Raw genomic sequence first — 17,932 nt, forward strand, 5'->3', positions numbered from 1 at the left:
TACTGCAGGAGCAGACTAGAATATGTGCAAATCAACATCCTTCATCGCGGTAATCCGCATGGCCCCTCTCCACCTCTTATACCAGTAGAAGTGTGTCTACTCTAAAAAATCACGCAATCACTGTGTTTGCCTCCCTCACCAGCACCTAGATATGATTATGGTGCATCTGCCCACCAGCACCCGTTTCCTGCATTTGCTGTTGCAGACTCATATCACTGGTGAGAGGAAACCCCTCTCCAAGATGGCCGCCTGCCAAGGATTGTAATCCTCTTCCAGTCTCCCTGCCTAACTGCAGCAACGCGGCACCCGATTGGCTGCCAACCTCCTTTTCTACGTCCAATGAGAGCCAGCAGGCGAGATCCGGCCCTCAGCACGAAGGCCAAAACACAAAGGCGAGCTGCCCCTGTCTCAAGCCTGTCTGAGCCTGAAGGAGCCGGGGGCCTCTACCCATAACCCCTCTGCGCCAGAAGGTAAGCGTCTTCACACCCTGAGGGTGCTACTTAGAAGGATCTGTGACATTCTGCACCCTTTTTTCGAACTAATCATGTAATACAAGAGACTCCTAAAGACTATGAGATAAGGTCCGCTTTTATCTGCCCTGTTGTTTATATAGTCATCGAGCCACAATACTTGTGTATGACCTGATATCACAGCCCGGAATTGCATTTACTACGTCCATTTCTCCGGCACCCATTAACTGTTGGCCACACTGATCGATTGTCCTGCAAAGGAAGCTTGTCTGCTTGCATGTATCAGCTAATATAGGTATGCTATATGTGACTTAGCCCTCCTATCTTGTATTTCCACACTCTACTTATGCCTATTCATTTCATTTTCTGTATAACAAATATCCCCAACCTACCTACATATCTCGTATGAGCCTCTTTCCATCCAACTGTCGCCATCAAGTTTCTAGGTAGTTGCCTACACTACCTAAATTACCCACGTAGCAGACCACTCAGCGAGTTGCGCAGCCAGGCACCTGCCTCACTCCTCCTACACATTAGACTCGCACCTGCATCTCTATCGCAACATGCACACCTCCCTCACACAGAACCTCCTTTTAGTCCTAGCCTACATCATCATCGCTAACATTACTGCTTACATACTGACCGAAATGCATCCCAACTGCCACACAATAGTACCAAGACACCCCACCACACCACCTGCTACTCACCCCGAAATGCTGGCTAACCAGCTCAGGAAGCACAGACTCAGAACACGCACGCACCCTGCAGAATACATCACCACACCTACACATAGGAACTCACGCCTAGGATCACGCACCTCATGCACATTAGCTAAGGCATGCCACCTTCCCTGTGCAGTGGCCGATAAGCGCCCTACTAGAGTAAAGACCACATCGCCCCCTAGACATCATAATACTAAAAAATCTACCCTCACTACCGACGCTAGGCCATCGCAATCTAATAAACCCCAACATCTCAAATGTGCTCTACTAAATGTATGCTCACTCAAAGCTCATGCTATAGAAGTAAATTACCTTATTACCCTGCAAGACTTAGATATCTTAGCCATAACTGAAACCTGGTTACATATAGCCTCGGGCCCGTCTATTAACTTAGCCATTCCACCAGGCTATTCGATCCTGAGACAGGACAGACCAGCCAAATCGGGTGGTGGGGTCGCACTTATCTTTAAAGACACTCTAGCCATCATACAGACTCCCACCACTGGGGAAGACATGTTCGACCTCCTCTCAGCTAAACTAGCACTCTCCCCTAAAGATACAATCAACATTCATGTCACCTATAGACCTCCAGGCCCAGTTAACAATTTTACAGCCGCTATCAATCACCTCCTTGGAAATAACTTAAAAAAAACATCCAAAACATTGCTCCTAGGAGACTTAAATCTAGGATTCAATGATAAACTTGACAAAGGAGCAGCCATCCTCGCTAGAAATCTCACAGACTTAGGATTCACACAGATAGTGACAGCTCCGACACACAATAAAGGCCTTATCTTAGACTGGATAGCAGACCACAACTGTGGCTCCATCCTTAACTCCAACACAGCCCTCTCATGGTCTGACCATAACTGCCTACAATTCTGCGTTCCTATCACCACTTACTCCAAACCGTTAACACCTGCACCAGCCAAGCTAGTCAGAAGCGCCAAAAAACTTACAGCAGACAATATACGCCCCTTTCTCAACAATCCCTGCCTATCACATCCTTTCTCAACTGACCCTAATACTCTAGCAGAAATGTTCAATGATACCCTTACCCACGCCATCAATACTGTTGCTCCTCTTGAAAATAAAAAAGAGAAAAAATCACTTCACTCCAACTCATGGTTCTCAGATGACCTATTAAATCTTCGCCAAAGCAAGCGCCAAGCACTCAAAGCATGGCAGGCCAATGCCTGTGACATCACCAAAGCTAACTTTCTGAGCATCTCTAAGAGGTACAAAAGCGCCATATTCTAGGCTAAATCATAAACTTACAATAAGCATATCACAGAAGCTAACTCCCACTCAAAAGAGCTATTCACCATATTCAAAGAGCTCACCATACCTCCAATCTGCACTGACGAGATTGTCAAGGATGAAGCTTGGTGCAATAGCATCCAAACAGCTATGCTAAAGAAAATAGACCTACTTCAAACTAAAATAGCAGAACACTTTAAGGCCCTTCCCCCCCAGCAGGCCTTTCACGCCAGTGCCTCTGAAGACAAGCATTCCCCCAAGTTTCACTTCTCTCAAGTCACTGAATCTGAGGTTCTTCGCATCCTCAAATAGCTTAAACCGTCTCAATGCAAAGGCGATATATGCCACCCCAGCATCATCAAAGAGTGTGCAGCACCTCTTACGCCAATCATCACAGCATTTATTAATGCTTCATTCAAGACAGGCAAAGTCCCAAGCAGCCTCAAGGAGGCATGGGTCCGCTACTCAAGAAACCCTCCCTTGACCCAGCCCAACCGAACAACTACCGACCCATTACAACGGTTCCATTTCTCCTTAAAATTTTAGACAAAGCTGCACGCATGCAGATACAGTCCTACCTGGAAAAAAACTCTGTCCTAGGAAAAAGGCAGTCGGGATTCCGCAAAGGTCATGGTACCGAAACAGCCCTACTTGATTTAAAAAAACAAATTACCCAAATCTTGGACAAAGGCAAGCCAGCCCTCCTGCTCCTCCTAGACCTCTCTGCTGCATTTGATTTGGTCGATCATGCCATCCTCACTAACCACCTCACTCAGGCAGCACATTTCTCCAAACAGGCCACAAACTGGATCACCTCCTTCCTTGAAGGAAGAGTGATGAAAGTGTTTTCCAACACAGCAAACGCAGAGCCCACCACCATTAAGCATGGAGTCCCACAGGGCTCATGCACAGCTCCCACACTCTATAATCTTTTTACCAAACCTCTCTTTGATAAACTGTACGCACTTGGGATCACGTACACCAACTACGCGGACGATACCCAAGTGCTCCTCCCGTTCACAGGTATATACCATCAGGACGCGGCCACCCTCCAAAACCTTTATTCCACCATCCAAGCATGGATGGCTATGAATGGCTTATGTCTTAATGGAGATAAGACTGAAATTCTCATCCTTGGTCAAAAATCTACTTTCACTAACCTCGATTCACTATACTCCAATTTCTGCATTGACAACTGTATTATGCCAGTTCTACCCTCTGTCAAAACACTGGGAGTCCACATAGATGCCGCCCTCTCCATGGACAAGCAAGTCAAGGCTATTGTATCTGCCTCAGCCCTGAGCACCAAGCCTATCAGTGCCAATCAAACCTTTCCTAACCAAAGATAACTGCCTCTCGATCGCCAGAGCTACCATTGGAGCCAAACTAGATTATTGTAATGTGCTGCTGGCCGGCACATCCAACTCTAATCTGACCAAACTCCAAACTACCCAGAACAACGCACTAAGAGTAGCTCTCAACATACCTAAAAGAGACCACATCTCGCAAGCCAGAAGGGCAGCACATTGGTTACCCATCAAAGAGCGTATTACATTCAAAATTCTTACCACTGCCTATAAATGCATCAATCTGTCAGCCCCCTCATATCTGTCTGATACAATAACAAGATCTTTCTCCACCAGACCCACTAGACAGTATCACACCAACCAACTGAGGGTCCAGCGCATCAAAAAAGCTAAAGCTGGAGAAATAAGCTTCCCCTTTATGCCTCAAAGCTATGGAATGCTCTACCCAGCTCTACCCAGCATGGTCAGAGCAGAAACCTCTCTCCCAGTCTTCCAAAAAAAACTCAAAACTACCCTGTTTAACTAACTATTCTCCTTCTCCTTCTCTCTCTTCTCTATATGTGCAAATTCTACTATCGTAACTAAGTAATGACTTCACTCTATGTTTTAATAAGTCATTTTCAAAGTCCGTAACAAGCGCCACGATGCCCTTTCGTCTGCCTGTGCGCTTAATCAAATGTGAATAAAGAAATAAATCAATAAAAACAGCAGCTAACCCAGGGAACTTCCCTCCTCACTTCCCCCAGGAGGGCAGAAATTCCCCAAATCCTGGACAGAACTTCTTCCCCAGGTACCCGCAAAACTTTCAACCCCAAAACCATCCATCCTTCTTTCCCCAATTCCCTGAGCCCAGACAACCTAATCCAGGAGAGGGGAGGCCAAGGGTGGAGGGGTACCCACATTTTCCAAACCCGGGGTATTTTCAGAGAAGGGATAGCTACCCTTCCCGGGATCATCCCAAGGGAGACAACATAACCCTGTATAAGCCTGAGCGGGTGTCACAGCTAGAGCGCCAGGTCCAAAACATGGCACAGGATCTGGGTTGCATGCTGAGGGCTCAACAGAACCCTCAGATGAGCATGCTGGCGCAGGATGCCTCAAACTCAGGACCTGGTGCTCCAGAGCAATGATGGGGAAGAACCCGACAACCCACTTGTTCCCATGGAGGAGGCACAAGGGGAAGGGGGTGTAAAGCCTTGGTTGGAAGCTTCCTGCCCCACTTGTAAAAAGCCCCTGGAAACCCAGGAACCAGAACCAAAATCTCCTGCCCCTGAAAATCTGCCACCCAAGGAGCAGGGGTGCGGGGGGTAGGAGAAACAAAGAACCTAAATAGACCCATTTTGAGGAGGATGTTCAAGTCTTCCAATTTGAAGGAGAGGTATCCTCAGAGGATCCTGGAAAAAGGATCTTCTCCTTCAGAGATGGGGGAACTCCTCCCAAAGAAAAGTGGGTCCAAAAGGATTCAAATCCAGACTGGGTAGATGTGAGGACTGAGCTAGCGCGCGCATAATCCAACCCCAGAACCAACAACATGAAATCCCCCTGGTTCAAACCCATCCTGGGGTCTGCCTCCAAAAAGGGGGGGCAGCTCAGAACCAGGGGAACCAAAAACTTCTCCCACATCTAGTTGTCACCTTTGCTTTTCAAATTTCCAAGTCTCCCCACAGAATTCTGCCCAAATCTCTTCTCTATCAGTGTCCAAAACTAGAAAACTAACCCACCAGTTGTCCAAAAATGTACATTTTCTGTGCCCCCTTGAGAAGGAGGGAAGATTATATAGACGTGTACAATTTTGGCACTGGTGGACACTGGATCCAAGCTACCCTTTTGTCAAAAAGGCCCTTTGATAAACTGAATTCAGGAAGTGGGGAGAATTACCAAATTCCTTTCACCCTTCTTCCTGGACATTTTCAGAACTTCGAAGGGAAGGACATTCCCGTCGAGGGGCCTGCAGATTTGGACATAAAAATTGGGCGACACAAGGTGAAGCACCTTGTTATAGTTGTAACTCTAGAGGGCACCCCTTTTTTACTAGGGAATGATCTCCTGCGAAGGTTGTCACCACTAATAGATTGCGTAAACAAGGTCCTCTGGACAAAGACTAACCGACTGATAAAATTAAAACATAGCATCAACCATGTTAGTTTAGACGGCACCTGCCACATGTTTGAACACAAATCTGACCAAGTAGAATTTCACTTCCAGAACAACCAAATCCCAGACGTGACAGTAAAAGCAGTAGGACAGCAAACTGGTGATGGGGGGTCCTATCTATTTCTGAAAATCAACCTTCCTTCCAGTCTAAGGTGGCATTCCACACTTGAAGAAAACACTCTGAAATTCTTTACAAATTAACAATCAGAAATTCCCACTCCTATAGTCTAGAAAGTAAAGAAATCAGCTCAGAACCTGGCTGATATTCAGCAAATTGGAGAGCAGTTGTTCATCCCAATTCAGTTAAATGAAGGGAAGGACTCCGTTCTCGCCCGAGTGTGTGTGAACAACGGTAAGCGCTTCATCAGTGAGGCCATGTTCCGCAAACTCCCAAAAGATCCAGCCATTCCCACATTTAAACTGCTAGACAAATGGTGAAATGGATCTGGAAACACCCAATTCCAAACAGCTCATGCCAAGCAGGTGTATGCTCAAAATCTCCATAGGCAACAAGAGCATAGTCCATAATTGTTGGGTCGTGCGGGACGTCACTGCTGCCTTTTACTTAGGCAGTGACATTCTCAATCGCTTTGCCATTAGTTTGGACCTAATAAACTTCAAAGCTTGGTCCCAATTAGCGGATAATCTCATGGGCTTTGATGGCCCAGAGAAAGCATTTGGGTCAGCTCAACTGCTGCCTTATTCAGTTGAAATTCAGATTGGAGAGGAAGTCACCATCCCAGAAAGCACCTGACAATTCTTCCTCGAAGTGAAAGTTAAAAGAGGACAGAAATTGAAAAACCCTGATGCCTATATTTATCTAAATACTTCTCTCCAACAGCAAGGGTTGGGGGTAAACCCAACACCACTAGTCAATATAGAACATGACACCATTTCAATAGAGGTGGATAACAGCAAATTAAAGAGTATCACTTTAGCCGCAGGCACCATTATTGGAATGGCAGTTTATGACCTACATTTTTCCACAGATTTAGGTAATGAACTGTTAGGACCAATCCCCAAGGACTGTTTGAAAGTGAAGTGATGACAACACAACACCAGACAGGATCTTTACCCGGCATGGGGGGAACTTCCTGGTGTACACTTCCTGCCCTTATGGTAAGGAAGATGTGACCTGTGACTTCAGGAGGGATGAGGTGTTTTTCCAAGTCCGCGAGAACTGCCTTCCCCACCTGAAGTTACCAGTCCATATCAGCACTATAACCAGGGACTTCTCCACCCAGCTGGATCTCTTTGCGGTGGACTCATATGACTGTGGTCGCACCGACATCCACACAACAACAATTCCCACGGACCCTGGCATGACTCCAGTGTTTGTGAAGCAATATCGCTTGCCTCTCGCATTAATGGAGTCCCTTACTGAAATAATTAAGAACCTTGAGTCCCATGGGATAATCCGTCCAGTCCACAGCACCTTCAATAATCCGTTGCTTGGGATTTTCAAGCCAAACGGCGAGTGGAGACTCTGTGCCAACCTTAGGGAGCTCAACAAACGGGTCCATACTTCCTGATGGCCTCTTCCCTACCTGTCCCAGATCCAGGGGTCACAGGTTTTTACCACAATTGACCTGACCAATGGATACTGGACTGTACCTATAAGTAGGGAGGACCAATACAAGCTGGCTTTCACCTTCGGGGACATCAGTACACATGGTTCTGGACTCCCTTTGGATACATCAACTCCGGCAATTAATTCAACATTTTTCTATATAAGGCCATGCCCGACCTGGGTGAAAAGGGTAACCTGGCTTATGTAGATGATGTTCTCATCAAAAGCTCGACTGTGCAGGAACACAGAGCAGAGATCTGTTATGTTCTGACACAGGTGAGGGCTGCCGGAGCAAAACTTTCTTTTTAAAAGGCACAGTGGTGTAGAACCCATGTCAATTTCTTGGGGCATGAGATTACTCCTCAGGGTCTCTGTCCCCAGGAAAAGAAAGTGGAAGCACTCCAGAAATTGAAAGACCCCACAACTCTGCGGGAACTAAGGAGCCTCATTGGACTGACTAATTGCAGTAGAAAGTTCATTGAGGACTACGCAGAGATCACAAGACCCCTGATTCATCTGTTGAAGGGGGGGGTCAAGTGGGAATGGGGTCCGGAACAAGCCGAGGCAGTAAGACAACTCAAAAGGAGCCTCTCACAAGCGTCTTGCCTAGCTTACCCTGTCAAAAACAAGGAGTTCTTCTTGGAGACAGGGTTCTCTAATACATGCTTGAGTGCAGTTTTCAACCAAAAGCATGACAAGGGCAATAAAGTGATCTCCTATGCGAGTAAAACTTTATCCTCTGTGGAGGAAATATTAAACGATTCTGGGAAGGTACTCCTGGCAATGGTGTAGGCATTGAAGAATTAACGCCCGTTTATCCAGGGGTAACACATCATAGTGCAGACTCCACACCAGCCTCTGCAATATCTCCAAAGTGACAGAACCGGGCTTGTAATGTAAGTAAATCGCGAATTACTTCCTGGATGTTGTCATTGCAAGGCTTTCCTGTGGAGGTCAGATATGGCCAAAACAAGAAGAGTACCCTCACACAGGTTCTGGCTGACTTGAATGATTGTGCCAGAGAAAACTGTCTTGAGGACGAAAGTCTTAAAATCAAGGACAACATGGAGGCATACCTTGATTCCACCAACAAAGTCTTTGAAGAAGACAAGTGTGAGGGAATGGCCACTGTCTATGTGGATGGATGCTCCTACCATGTTGACAACAACAGGGAAAAAGAACTTGTGGCCGGCGTAGGGAATGCATGGGTGAACGAGACCCCAGAACCCTGCGCTGGGTACGATTGGTCCCCGAAGTAGTCAAGTGGCAGAGTTGATGGCTGTGCATCAAGCCATCCTCACTGCTGTCCAACATCAACTCCACGAACTGGTCATAATCACAGATTCAGAATATGTACGAAACGGGTTTGTGGAGCACCTGGTTAACTGGAAAACCAGAGGCATGCTATTTGCTAATAATAAACCATTGAAACATGGAAAATGTATTCAAAATATTGATGATCTGGCCACCTCGAATGGGATGGCCATCTACTGGAAAAAGATCAAGGGTCGTTCCAAGGTAGAGGGACTAGACAAAACTGGAAATGACCTAGCTGTTCAGCTGGCCAAAACTGGAGCCATCCAAGGGGATCTACTTGAGATCAAGTCCCTGTTGGGTGAAATCCAGGTCACTGCTATCACTAGGTCCCAGACAAATGCTCACAATTAACTCTCAACTGCACAATGGAGTAAGGAGACCCCAGATGCTGATTTGATTACTGCTCAAAAAGGGGATCCAATAATTGGTAAGTTTTATCAGCACATTGAGGACCCTGAGAACTTTCCCCTGATGGATACCAATTACATAGGGAAAGAGGACCTCAGAGTGTTGATGAAATGTCCAAAAATTTTCTGAATCCAAGACGGTTTGGTGGTGAGGAAATCCCTAGCTGGCCATGATCAGTGGGTGGTCCCTACCTCATTCTGAAGCCTGATGTTAAGTCACGCCCATGATGCGGCCACAGCTGGTCATAGGGGGTTCCATACACCACTTGAAATCTTAAGAGAGGTTGCATACTGGCCACACTTGGGGCAGGACCTTGACCAATACTTGAAGGGGTGTCTTGTGTGTGCACAATTTCAGTCGACATCCCTCACACACTGTGTGCCTCTCCGAAAGAGGGGGATGACACTGCCTTGGTCAGATTTACAAGTCAATTATATCGGGCCCGTGATTTGCTCCTCTAGGGGAAATAAGTACATGTTGACCGTGACATGCTTGTTTACTAAGAGGGTAGAATGTCTCCTGGCCCCAAATTGCAAGGCAGAAACAGCAGCTGCCCTGATGATCAACCACATCTTCTCGCGTTTTGGACTACCCCAAAGGATCGAGTCAGACCGAGGTAGCCACTTTACTAGCGAAGTAATGACAAACATGTGGAGATACCTGGGGTCAAAACGAAATTACACATTGCCTACTGGGTAGCCTCTAGTGGTGCAGTGGAGAGATACAACAAGACAATTGTGAGCATATTAAAAAAGTTTGTGGCAGATTCTGGGCCAAATTGGGATATTCGATTACCTCTTGTCCTAATGGCCATCAGATCTACCCCTTCATCTGCAAATAAAATGGCACCGTTTGAGCTGATGATTGGACGCAGGATGGTGCTTCCCCAGCATCTGCTCTACAGAACCCAAGAGCAGACAATGATCAATGCCTCCACAACTCATGAGTATGTTGAAAATCTAAGAAAACACCTTCAATATGCTTTTGCCTATGCTCAGCGAAACCTAGAAAGATCTTCCGACAGCATGAAGACCCACTATGACTTAACGACTACTAGAAAAGAATACCATGTAGGAGACCGGGTCTACTTATAAAATTTCCAAAGGAACCAGGCCAAACAGCGCACATTTTTGCCTAGCTGGAGGGGTCCTTTTGCAATTGTAGACAAAATCTCACCAGTCGCCTACAAAATCTGCATCCCCAAAGGCAGTTTGGCAGATGGGGAAGATAAGTGGGTCCATGTTAACCAACTGAAGTGTTGCCATCCTAGGCACACTCTGCAGCAACTGCGGGAGTCTCCTGGAACCCCAGAGGGGGTCACTCTAGCTCCCTAGAATTCTCACTATAAAATATTCCATCTATATAGTCAATAAATTACCAATAGAAAAAAGTGTCCTGATTTGTCAAAATGTATGTGTCTGTCCCACTACATCAATAGTGGTGGGGAAATGTCTACAAATATGTTTTTGCTTTGTCATTCTTTTTTTTTTTTTTTTTTTTTTATGCTGTAGTTTATTTGAAAACTTTTTCATCATTTGGTTCAGTTGGATTGGCTTTTTTTTTTTTTTTAATTTTGTTTGTCTAGTTCGAGTATAGAAGATAGAAAGAGAGCAATTGTGTAAGTGTACTTGTTGTTGTGGCCGCTCAGGAGAGCGGTCCATCTTTCTTGCGTACACATTTGTATCGATGAGAGTTGGTAAAAAGCACCAAATTCTTTGCGTTGTGACGCGAGTTCGTTACATTCCATGACGAGGTGGAATATGGTTTCCTCGATTTTTTGGTCTTTGCAGAACCTGCAATAGTTGTCTTCCTGCTTGATCTGTCTTTTTGTAGCTAGGTATGCTTTTGTAGGAAGGATGTTTAGGCGAATTTTTAGAAATGTTGTTCGAATGGTTTGGTCTGGAAAGGTTTGCAGGTAGGCTGGTGGTTTGTGGATTCTCCTGTTGTCTTTTGTACAGTGTAGATTCTGTTTGTAGGTATTTTTTTGTTGAATGGTCTTTATCCAGTCATTGTGCAGCAGTTTTGTTTTTGCGTGTTGTGGACGAAGTATGAGTAGTTCTTCTGTGATATTTTCACTAACCATTTCTTTTCTCATTGTGTCTTTCCATTTTTGCAATATTGTCGCGTTGAAGGTGTTTTCTTTATGTCGCAGTATTTGAATTGCTGGAGTTTTCCCGTCTGTCAATATTTTGCAAAAAATGTCTAGTCTTTTCCATTGTACGACTGATTCAATTGATTGAGTTGCCAATTCGTAGCGTATTCTTGGCATTGGAAATGTTTGCGGGAGGCGAAGGACTTTGCGCCAGAAAGCCGCTTAATATTTTGTCCAGTTGACTCTCTGAGCGTTCAGCATTGCTTCAGTACCATAGGTGAGAATCGGAATGTACTTGTGTCTGTAGTAGGAGATAATTGGCTTGAAGGAGAACTTGCCGTATTTTCTGTGAAGGAGGCAGCCTTGTCTTGATAGCGTTTGGGATGTTTGTTCGATTTTGTATAGCCACTGCTCTTCTGATTTAGACTGGTTTATTGTGATCCCAAGGTATTTAAACAAAGTGACATTTTCTATTTCAACATTGTCGATCATAAAGATACGCTGGTTTGTTCTTTTTTTTAGTGGTTTGGTGAGAGTCATTGTCTTTGTTTTTTCCGTATTGATTGTTAGTTCATTTTTTTTCATGTACTGGCTTAGGTCTGCCAGTGTTGTTTGTAACCCAGTCGGTGTTTTGTCTAGTAATACGATGTCATCGGCGTATGCCATGACTGGGACTGGGATCGAGTTGATTTTAGGGGGATTGGTTTTGTGTGATTTTAGATGGTCTTCAATATCAGCAGTGAACAAGTTGTAGAGTGTCGCTGCGAGTGGACAGCCTTGTTTGAGTCAGTTTTCTGTTGGTATGGCAGGTGTTGTAGTTCCTTGTCTCGACAATCTAACTTTTATCGTGGTTTTTGAATACAGTAGAATAATCGGTTCTAGGATGTCAGATGGAAAGTTCCATGTTCTAAGTTTCGACCATAGTTTTTCGCGCGAGATTGCGTCAAAAGCCATTTTTAGGTCAATGAATGCTGCGTAAATTGTCGAGTTGGAGTTGATAGCTTCATGTTTAATTACTTGTAGTAATATCAGGTTGAGGTTTGTTCCAACATTGGCCGTAAATCCTGTTTGTCTGGTCGAGAATTTGTTGTTTTTCATGGCCCACGCAGTGAGTTGGTTTAGAAGTACTGTTGCGAATAGTTTTCCTAGCGGATCGAGCAGGGCAATCGGACGGAAGTTTTGGGGGTCTTCTCTAGGGCCTTGTTTATGGATTGGTATGATTACTGCTGTTCTCCAGGAGTTAGGTATTCTATGCAGTTTATTGATCAGGTTTGTGATGTGGCATAGGAGGCTTGCCCAAGCGTTTGGATCTTCTTTGATTATGGCATTAGATAGTCCATCTGGGCCTGGTGCTCTAGAAGTATTGAGTTTGTTAATCAGGAAGATGAAATCTTCAAATTCTGCGTGTACTTTCCATGTTGGGTCTGTTGTAGTCTGTGTATTCTGTTGAGCTGTTTCTCCTGGTGCATAGATGGTGGTAAAGTGCGTTATCCATTTTTCTTGGGTTACATTAGCTGTAAGCTTATGCTGTTTTTGTTGATTGTCATTGAGTAGGTTCCAGAGTTCTTTTGTATTGTGGGATTTGTGGCTTTTCAGTATTTGTTCAGCATCTGCTTGTTGAATGAGACTTTTTTGTGATTTAGTCCAGTTTCGATGGTTGTTTTTCAGAATTTTGATCTGGTATGAAGTATCGAGAGCTGGAGTTTTCTTTAACTGTCTTATTGTTCGGTTTAGGACTTTTTTGCTTTCGGCTATTTCTTGGTTGTAGGAATGTCGATGGTCTTTCTGCGGGCGATTTTTACTGGTTTGTTGGAACGGAATTAGGATCCATTCGTAGTCGATTTTTATAGCATTTGTCAGTCTTGCCTGTAGGAATTTTTCCGGTAGTGAGGTTAAGGATGCTTGTGGGATTCTCAGTCTTGTTGTTGTTCCGTTTAGTTCTAATGGAGGAGGTGGTAGTGCTGTCACTGTTTTTTCTAGTGTCGCTTCAGAGTGTGCGGTAAGTTGGTTGTGGTCGCTCCTGTCCGTTAATATCATCTGTACATTTGTGACTGATTGGTGAAGTTTTTAAGATAGAAATATATAATCGATGATTGCATGGGACGAACCTCTGCTCCATGTTGGTGTATAGGATTTCGAAGTGTTCCCTTGACTTAGAAGGAGTAGGTTGCGTGTCGTGGTTTCTTTTATCCATCTCTTTGCATTTGGCGAACTTTTAAGAGGCCACCGTTTTTATCGTATAACTTGATGTTCAGATCGCCACAGATTATTATTTCCGATATCGGGTATTTAGTTGTGGCCTCATCAATTGAGATAAAAACTCTGTCTAGGAACGTGTTTGTTGATATTGCTAGAGGGTTCCAATAGAGGTTTAGAATTAGGATTGTTGAGTTGTTTTTGTCTTCTCGATCTCGATTTGTCATTCTATAATTGTAAATAATGTAGACTAAAACCAATGGGGAACACCCAGAGACCGGAAGGAACGATCCAAGGGGCCCGGGGTATCGCTCCATACTCACATCAGGACTGGGCAAGGAGAACCGGTAGATCCACCACTGATGGGAGAAGCTGAAGAAGTTTGCGATGTGAACCAAAAGAAAAGATGATGCAATTTTGCCATTTGAACCAAAAGAAAAGAGACTGATCATCCCGGTCTTGCGACTTTCCATTGATGGACGGCAACGCCAAATCGCGACGGGGGCTTGTGGGATGTTCTGACCCACTTGGCTCTGCCCTGCAACATCACTGTGTGCTGCTTTCATCAGAAACAACAGAATGACGCGAAAAGCCCTATGCGCGCTAGAAATATTTGAGAAGTGTGCAGGGAAACTAGAAAAATAGGCTGCCTATCTATTTTGCCTGTGTCAGTGGTAGAACAGGAGACCACACTACCAAACCCTGTCATTGGGCTGCCCACAGAGTGAAATGGAACTACCTGAAAAGGCAGTGCGTCAGTGCCGGGAAAACCCAGAAGCGCTCTAAAATCCGTTTTTTCCTGGCTGTTGAAATTGCAAAATAATGGTTCCCCAAACATCAGAAAAGATCCAACATCCTTGTTGGGTGTTCACCATCACCTTATCTAAGGAATCCCCATAAGCACAATGTCAGGAGAAGCAGATTTCATCACAAAAATATCCACATTCAAAAAGGTGTTTGCCTGGGAAAATATGTCAGAATATGGGCGCAGTACCGCCGCTCGCCTGTGTCAAAGCTGTCATTTACTTACCCTGTTGGCTTAAACTTGTACATTAAGATCAAATTGTTGAAAAGAAGAGACTTTCCATCAAAAGCAATATAGGTTGCTACTATTCAATCTCTATGTTTTAAAAAGACTGTAAAAAAGAGATATGTGTATATATTTGTTGAAAATGTAAAGTTTATTTAGAAAAGACAATTCTAAACAAAATGTTTTAAAGTGAACGCATGTCGGTCACAGGACTTCAAAAGCACATTCCACAGTTTGCCCCAAACAAAGGTGCCTTCCCTTTTGCTCTCTGCCCAACAACTCTCAGTTAGATGCTAATGAAAGGAGGAGGGGATTTTGCTCTGCTTCTCTGAGGAGAGACAATAGGCTTCCTGGACTGAAAGGTAATGCAAATTTAGGTGTCAACAGAAACAACTGCCAGCAGGAAGAGAGCCCCAGACTGCTCTTGGCCCAGCAAACCATGGGGGCGGGACCAGACAGATATGTGTATCTTAAACCACACGGAAATATCTTTTTGAAAAAGACTCATAGAGAACTGTGCACAATTTGTAAAAATCTGTAACTTATAGGTTGTTAGCATGAAAATTCTGCTCACAGTTTGAAACTACTCTGAACTATGTGCGATGTTCAGAGACAAAATTTAGATGTTGTAGCAAATGTGATAATGCTAGGAATATGAAACTTCACAGGAGTATGTCCAGATGTCATGCACATATATGTAGAACAATGTGGACAGATCTGACACTGGGTACCCAACCAAAAGCACGAAAAACTGTCAAATTTGAACCGAAACTCTCTCTAAAATGGGTCTCGGACGGATACTTGCTCTACTAAATCTGTGATGTCAATATGTATTGCTAGCAAGTTGGTTGTATTGTAAATATGATTTATGTGAAACATAAATTTACTGTACAGAAACAAAGGGGAGGTACTCCCTGGATTGTAAAATACTGCATCATCATGAAACCATGTGTTCCTTCTCAAATCAGGAGAGAGGACAGAACCTAACCAATAGGATTCCTAGAGTGTGTACTTAGTATAATTTAGCCTACACACCCCCTTAGGGAAATACATAAATAGGGACAGTTTAGGACCTAGAGACAGACAGATTCATCCATCAACTGATCACTGGCAAAGTGATCTGCAGGAGAAACCCATATCCAAGACTCCAGAATGTTGAAAGCAAAGAAGGCCCATTCCAAAGCTGAACCCTTCTCAGCTTGGCCTTTAAAATCTTGAAACCTGATTTACCCCAGACTTCCAAGGGGAACACCACAAATATAACAGCCGGGCTGTGCTGTTTCTGCTTTCTCGCCAAGTACTCTTGCTAGAACCCAGAGATCCAAACCAGTAGAGCAGGGCTATAACCTGATAGCGGCAACCCAGAACCAACCCATCAGATCCAGTCCAGAGGCCGTGCAGTGTCCAGAGTGCTGTGCTGAGTGCAGAAATGGGAGCCCTGAATCCTGCCCAGTGGGCTAGCAGAATTCCAGTCCAAAACCTTTGACCAGATCGAGACAGGCCTATTCCAAACCATAGTCGTGAGTATCTATAGCATAGAATTGTCCATAGCCAGAATCTTATCCTTAAATAATCTTATCCAACCCATTCTATCATATCCAGAACTGCATTGTAGAAAATATATTTTGTTTTTCCTGAATCTTTCCCTCATCCATAACGTCCTTTGATAATTGTAGTGATAATATCATCTTTGCGCTAATATAGTTGCTGAAGAAAGACAAGTGTCTCGGCAGGCAAAAGTCAGAACAGAGGCGCCACTGTTCTGGTGGCTTTCCTGTTGGGTATCTTGTATCTTCATAGCCTCCGTAGTGTAAAGAAATTCCTGTTTGTAATTTCAAAAGCGCATCTTTCATTTGAAAATCTTGACTCTTTCTGAGAAAACCCGACCTCTACTAAAACTGCTATAACTTCTGTACCGTGCATGCTAGAAACAAAACTTGAGTGTCAAATTGAAGCTAACATCCTCAACTCCTTATAGATTCCCCGGAAATTGCGTAGAAAAGTTTGCTGCAAATCTATTGTTTGGCTCAATTTCATCACGTGTAAAACAGCTATTTCTTGCATCTGACCTCAGAATTCAGTTTTCAATCTGCTAGTGACTCAATCCTCCATGCTAGTGTTTATCTGATACTATACAAAGCAGCTCCCACTAGTTTTGAATTTGAGTAAGTAAATTAAATCCATTTTTCAGTGTTTTTCCCATTCATTCCAAGCCACATTCAAAAGCATTTGACCTGTTTTGAAATCATTCCTGTTTGTCTCTGTGCTTGTTGGGGGGAACTGAGATTGAAACTGTATTTGTGAGTGTTATCCCTGAAACCTGTTATCTCTCTTTTCATCTCTATATTGCATATTGGGGGGAATGGAGTAGTGTGCAGGGGAAAAAGTGACATTGCATTTGATTGAACCCATATCAAGTATTATTCTATGCTGCATTATTTTTCCTATCCATACTCCTCCTGATTTAAGAGATTGTTGATTGTAACATCACCCCAATGGTATAAATATTAATAGTGTGATATATATATTGTTCAAATTCATAAAATACATCTTTTCACTTTGCCAAACAGCCTGCTTCCTGGTTCAGTGAGACCGGGGGGATTCAAAGAGAGGGGCGTGATATAAGGGTACATCATTCAGAAATAAAAGAACTTATAGACAAAAATATATAATTAAGGGTTCCAACTGTGCATCACACGCTCGACATTGACTTAGGTAGAGTGCCGGGTTGAAATCACTTACACAAGAAGTAATATTTCTCCTAAGTCAAAAGAAAAAACAGGCACAGTGCTTAACCCCAAAACAAAACACATGACATAACAGCATCGGACCGGCAGCGACTTGCTGAATCAAGCAACTACAGCATCACAGATGGCAGTAAGAACAAGTGCCTGAGGAAACCCTGTTAAAGACAACAGCAAAGAGAAAGGGGTTTATGATACATTGGAGCGTTCATCCAAGAACTTGATGGCCTCCTCAGGGATTCTGAAGAAATACGTCTAGCCATTGGATTCAATGCGCAGCTTAGCAATGTATAACATTGCATATTTCCTGCCCAGTTTCCTAAGTCTTTGCTTCACAGCCAAAAATGTTTACCTCTCCTGCTGCACTGCAACAGAAACGTTTGGATAAATCTAAAACGTGCTGGAACTCAAGTGTAACTCTCCCTTCTCCCAGACAGCCCTCAGGATAGTGTCTCTGCTCCAGTAGTTTAACATTCTGGCAATTATCTGGTGAGGTGCCGCCCCAGGTTTCAGCTTAGGTACCAGAGAGCAGTGCACATGCTCAATCGCAAACTGTGGTGATAGCTTGGTGTACCAAGCAAAGGAAGGATGTTGTGCTCCACGAAATCCTCCGTAGAGCCCTCCAAATTGTTCCTCTGGACACCAATAATCTGAATATTGTT

Source organism: Ambystoma mexicanum, chromosome 4p (assembly GCF_040938575.1).
Source record: "Ambystoma mexicanum isolate Mex_15411 chromosome 4p, UKY_AmexF1_1, whole genome shotgun sequence".
NCBI classification, from domain to species: domain Eukaryota; kingdom Metazoa; phylum Chordata; class Amphibia; order Caudata; family Ambystomatidae; genus Ambystoma; species Ambystoma mexicanum.